Genomic DNA, 6,419 nt, shown 5'->3' with positions numbered 1-6,419 from the left:
AGATTACAACACAGACAATTACTAACTATCAGATACTAAGGACTATACTGAAGCTACACTGAACTGGGGTTAAAAAAACAAAATTATTAAGGCATCTTGGCTGTACGATCTCTTATTGGTTACAATATTTTACATGTAACTATTTTATTACTGGAAACCAATTCACCTTATTCCAAAATGGCCACCATTTTAGTATTCTTTGTTTGCTTGCTAATTTGCAAGGGCTAATTTCCAAGCAGCAAAAGAATACTGAATAATGGACATTTTGGAATAAGCCCGGTTGTTCAAAAGCCGATTAACGCTAATCCCAGATTAAAAAGTAAACGAGGAATTTATTTCGTTACTCCCAAATGCTGTTCAACGCTGATATTTGACAAAACTTTACATTATGATAAGTCAGTCTTGAAAACCAAAATAAGCAAAAGAAACTTTCACCAAGAAATTGAAAACATGAAACAAAGGTTTACGCTAATCCCGGATTAAGTTAATCGGCTTTCAAACAACCGGGCCCTGGAACGCAAATTGCACACTGGGAAATCTAAAACAAAGTAAGTTAATTTTCTTGTTTTTAAAGGGAAATTTGGGTTCCAGTATGGTGGTTTTTGTACCTTGTGATCACAAGCTGCAAAAAGCCTATTGGGTCTCAAAGAAAATTCATTTAAAATGGGGAGCTTGTGTAGGGCTGCTCCTTTATTGGTGAGTACGGCACTACCACTTTCGATTGAAAACTAGGAAGTCGTAAATGCAAGTCACATTCAGGTCCTATTTTGAGGCAAATGGTGATGACTTTTTCCTTCTCAGTTGCCCTTCCAGCGCGTTTCCTCAAACCCAGCTACAATCTTCTACAAAACTGTTGAGAACATTCTGGTTTTGGACTACTTCAATGACAACTCTGACAAACTCGCTCTCGTTTTTATTCAGAAATCCCCCCCCCCAAAGCACGTGAAATCTGGGCTTATCAACATTGATTGTAGGGGAGGAGGGGGTGACTGCCTGAGCAGGTTATTGAGGGCGTAGTGCGTAAAGTAACCCCTGTTTTTAAATATTCTCAACCCTTTTTGTCCAAGATTGTAGCTTATTCAGCCGAGTGATAACGGAGTCTGCACACAGCCCTGTTCCAAAGCAAACACTTGTTACTCGTCAGGTTGCTCTGCCGCTTGCTGCGCCTCCCACCCTACTCTTCGTCTGTCACCGCTTGCTTCCAATCGAGCTTCTGTCCTGTCCTGGAGCATTCGACGATAAGTGTTGTCCAGATGCTGTTCTGAGCTCCATCTAGTCCTGTTCCGGGACTCCCTCTTACCCCGCCCTGAAAATGGGCCTGGAACCCAGGCGGGAAAAGAGAGCGTCCGGTATTATCTCACATGTCCCGCCTGGGTTCCAGGCCCAGTTTCAGGGCGGGGTAAGAGGGAGTCCCGGAACAGGACTAAGCTCCATCAGGTTCCTTATATCGCAGGTGCGGTGACAGCACCGGCTCCCGCGCCAACCAGAATAACGTGCCCCGAAGCGTGTCACTTCACGTGCTATCCTGAGCGTTCCCAACAATGCTGTGCTTCACAGTATGTGCCTAACCCTTGTCACGCCTCGTGCTCAGCCTACTGCGCGCAAAGTTGTGATAATGCCAGCTGTTGCACCGTTAGGAAATCGATCTTGAATAGGTAAGCCAACTACAAGTACATTTGTATTCACGGTGTTGGGCATTACGTCTTGCATTCCAACCTTTTCCTGCAAGAACCTCCTTTCGCTAAATCGTAATGCATTTATCTTTAGAGCGTTTTGAGCAAGTTACAGTTAATTGCTGGGAATCCTGATTGGTTCATTGCTTTGCTCTTGTTGTGATTGGTCGGAGGAATTACTTTGTTATTGGTATTCGACAGTCGTTTTAAAACCGCTCTAATGTTGATTTGTTGTCTTTTTGTTCATTTGTTTTCAGTATATCTAAGAAATACAGGCGATGTAAAAGCACTTAGAGAAACCTAGCAAGACAGAGGTATTGACTAATTTCACCATCCCATAAATCAATACGTTGTTTTTGTGGGGGGGGGGGGGGGTGGGGGGTATTTATATAAAAAAAATGCAAGTTATTTATTCTTGGGACTAGATCATACTTCACTGAACTGAATATCCATTGTTTTAATGCAAATACCCCCCCCCCCCCCCAAAAAAAAAATGTACTGTATTATGGGATAGGTGAAAAGAGCAAATTTGAAGAAAGGCCTTGGGCTTCGGCTATTGCGGCCAAACATAGTACAACTGGTTCGACCAGTGCGCCCAAGTCAGAGGTCTTTCTATCCCGCGATCAGGCGTACTTTCCTCTACAGAAGGCGCGAAAGCGTACGCCTGATACATTTTCTTAACGGGTAGTCTACCGCCGGCCCACCTGTCAAGAGTGATGTTGTCTTGTGTAATGCTGTAAGTGTTAGCCAATCAGATTCTATCGGAAATTACTTACACGTTGCAATTCAAGGAAAGATGACGAAAACACAATAGAAGTCTAGCTGGAACGTCTTCGAAGTCAGACTTCATCCATACAATAGACCAATTCGGCTAACTCAATGTGGTACCCAATTCAAATCTCTCGGGGTTAAGATTCTTTGTCTGTTGAATTTGCATGACAATGAAGCATTCACATTTAAATGATATAGAAATTCTTGGAACAAAACGTTTTATTCCCAGAGGATTTGAAGTGGGTACAACATTGAGTTAGCCGAATTGGTCTATCAAAGCTCCTAGTATTCCTGCAAATCCCACTTGAAATTTGGTGCGGTTTTTCTGTTTACTTTAAACCATCAAGGAACAAACATTTCGAGATAAAATCACAGAAAAAGCTGAATCCTTCATGTTATCAGGCGCAATCAACAGTACAATAAACTTTATTTAAACTCAAATATTTAAGATGCCACTAAGAGATGCTATTATCTCCGAGGAAAATGGACTTTGAGAAATTCTAGTTTTCCAGCAGCAGCTACTCAACTATTATTTTGTAAGTTTCACTAAACCATTGATCAGCGCTTCCGTGAACAAAATGTCGAATTTCTTTGTCAAGCTCGGCTGATTCCCCGAGTGTGACAGCACTAAGTCCTATTCGGCTCTTTCTGGATTCACGACTTGTTGCTTCCGGATATATTCCAAAGGCTTACCACAACTACGAAAATTTTGAGTCGGTGGAAGTGAAAAGATGCATTTTTTCCTAGAATTTTCGGGACTGTAAATAACACTATTGCCAAATCCCGTACGAAATACAACTATATTGTCTTCTTTCAGACAAGCCATTCTTCGGATGCACTCTCTCTGCTCTTCCTCTAAAGATTTTTGAAAAAAAAAAGTTAAGTCGAAGCAACACCAGCTGTATAAACATCATTCCTGTTCAAATCCTTCCCGGCGGCCATAATATTATGAACAGATGATAACCGATGATTTGCATTTCTGTAACCAATCGGAGCGAGGCTTCAAGAGCTCTATTGTGTTTTGGCCAATCACAGAAAACTCCAGATTCTGGACTACGGGCAGACGACTCGTTAAGAAAGTGTGTCAGGCGTACCTTTTCGCACCCTGTCTAAGGAAAAGTACGCCTGATCGCAGGTTAAAGTCTTTCTATCCCAGACAGCCTCGGTGTCGACCACTCCCTCGATTAAACGCCTGACAATTCCGGGTCAGATGAATATGATGAATGGGCAAAGATAGGCGAGATCACCAAGCACACCGGTCAATCTAAATAAGGGTCTATAAAAAAAATTTGGCCGTTTTTGGCTTTGTCCAGAGTCTCTCTTTCCTGACCGCTGGTCAAAGGAGCGACGACTCCGGGAACGAGATTAGGCGCTGGTAAGTACGTTTGAGAATGGATACTTGACCGGAAATTAAACCAAACTCTCCCAAATTAAAGTTGATTGTACAACCCATATTTCATAGTTTCCTCTTACACCAATCGGCTAAGAGATGATAGCCTGAGGGTTGTCTTTCTACTCTCATTCCATAATTAGTTTAGCAGTATGTTAGTGGTATGGCAGATTTCTGTCATAGCAACCTCGTTCCCGGGGCTTTTTCCCATCCTTGGGGCGGGGAAGGAAAAGATGGGGAAAAGCCCTGGGAACGAGGTTGCTCTCTTAGCCCAGGCTCCAACACATCATCCGCTGGCCATACTGGTGTTAGCTGTGGAGAAGTAGTGTTATCTTTAAATCTTCTATAAAACATAATTTTTTTTGTCCGGTAAATATCTCAATAAATAATTCAGTTTTCAGTGTTTTCAACATTTTCCTGCGTCCCTTCCTTGAACCATTCAGGTCTAATCGAGATTTATCAGGGCGGTCAATGTCACACAACGGACCGTGTTTACAATTGTTGGAGGACAGACCAAAACGCAGGGAAACCCGTCCCCTCCTCTTTAAAGAATGTGTACGTTGTTTTAAGCCCCGGTAGCGTTGATTTCATAGTCATGTTTCGGTAATCGTGGCCTAACGTGAGGACTGTCAAACGTACCGACAAAGAGATTTCTTACATAGTGTGTAGGCGTTTCCCTGTGTCCCCCCCCCACCCCACCCTAATACATGCATACATACAATCATACATACATTTATTGAAGCTCCCTTTACAGGGCTTTTTAGCCCAAACACACACCCAAACAACCACAGCCAAAAGCTATCCGCTCCTTAAGCTGCACTCAAGACGACTGTTTAAGACGACACTTGATTTAAAGTTGAAAAAAGACCACAACCAAGGAGGACACATGTTACACCAGCCTCATGGTGTGATCATCACCGAATGCATGCATGTGCACAACCCCAGACAGTCGGTCAACCATGGACAGCTGTTTCGGCCTTGTTAGGTGTCATCAGCATGGTATAGCCGACACATTCCAGGGCGAGTCTTTGCACACCCAAAGTTGAAAGGAGAGAGTTTCTCCATGTGATAAGATATTCAGCTGTCGTAATCGAAGTATCATAGTATTGTTGGAAAGTGAGATGTTGTTTGCAAACCTAGCGGTCGAGCTAAAAATGATTTGATGAGACATCGAACCCTAATACCTCTAATTAACTGAGATAAAAAAAAAAGCAAGGCTAATCGACCATGAACTGAAACGAATCTATTTATTATTCTAGCCAATAGTTCTTAAGTCCTTCCCTTTATTTCTCAGGGTGTTGCAAGTTTGGACTTCAGCAAACGTTTCATCAAAATTGCTGAGAGAACCTTACAATTTCTATAGGACGAACAAATGCGAAGAAAATGAAAGGACTTACATCAGTGACATGAAAGTTTTTTTTGTGAATAAAACAAAAGGAATATAAAGAAACGATAGGATAATTCATTTTACGTCAAGTACACAGGGAGTTGGCACCCAGTCTACCAAAACAGGGGCCCATCTTTAAAGTGTTTGACAAGCTAAAAACTAAAATAAAGAAATCCATATCAGAAAGCCAAAAAAGCTACATGTATCTATCTAATCATTTATTTGATTCATTAATTACGCAAATCTATCTAAATTTAAGATAAAATAAGTGTGTACCCTTTAAAACTAGACGACTGTAGGTAAATAATGCAACTGAAGGGATGAAACACAAAAAATTGAAAAATTTGACACATGATATAAAGACAAAATAGAAGAATTAGCAGTACACCACGAGTTTTTTTATATTCAAATCTAAGCCAATTGAAAGAAAAGGCATTTCCTCCAGTGACGAGATGCGCTTCTGCTGTCGCGATTCTAATGGAATAATAGTTCTAATGGAATGAGTGAACCGTTGTACGCCTCGTGGGGACCAGTTAGTTCTGAGACTTTGGTGGGCCAGAAATGTTGGTTATATTATTTACGTCAACGTAACGTCATCGCTATCGCTATCATCACCTTCATCACCAGTTTTATCGCTAGAGGGGAACGAAGTCGGCATTGCAGAACCTAGACCGCACTGCAAAGAAATAAAAAAAGGATTTTAAAAAGATACCGCCAACAACAGAAACATGAAGGGCCGTTCCCATTGGGGAAGGGGAGATTGATTGTTCACAAATTTTGCCTCATTAGCACTGTGTCATTTTCTCTCTACTTTGATTCCTGATTACCAGGTTATTTTGCCGCAATTACTTTAAAGTGGCTCAACCCTGAACAACGTTGATTGCATCACCGCTGTATATGTGGGTTATTGACCAAGCGTGAGGTCAAGATGGCTGGATATTGGCCAAGTTCTTTTTTTTGCGTGGGTCCAAAAAGTTTTTTGATCTTGCGGGACCAAGCGAGAAGTCCCGAGCGGGCAGTTTAGCTCCACCTTGACCGCTCGGGTAGCCAATCACAGCGCGGGATTTGTTTATCTTGCCTGCTCACGGAGCTAGTCATATAATAAATACGTCTTTATAAGTGTATCATCATCCCTCGGCACTGGTCGGGATGTTCATCATCATCATCCTTCGGCACTGGCCGCGATAATAATAAATAA

Source organism: Montipora capricornis, chromosome 14 (assembly GCF_036669925.1).
Source record: "Montipora capricornis isolate CH-2021 chromosome 14, ASM3666992v2, whole genome shotgun sequence".
NCBI classification, from domain to species: Eukaryota; Metazoa; Cnidaria; class Anthozoa; order Scleractinia; family Acroporidae; genus Montipora; species Montipora capricornis.
Note: the sequence above shows the minus strand (reverse complement) of the source record.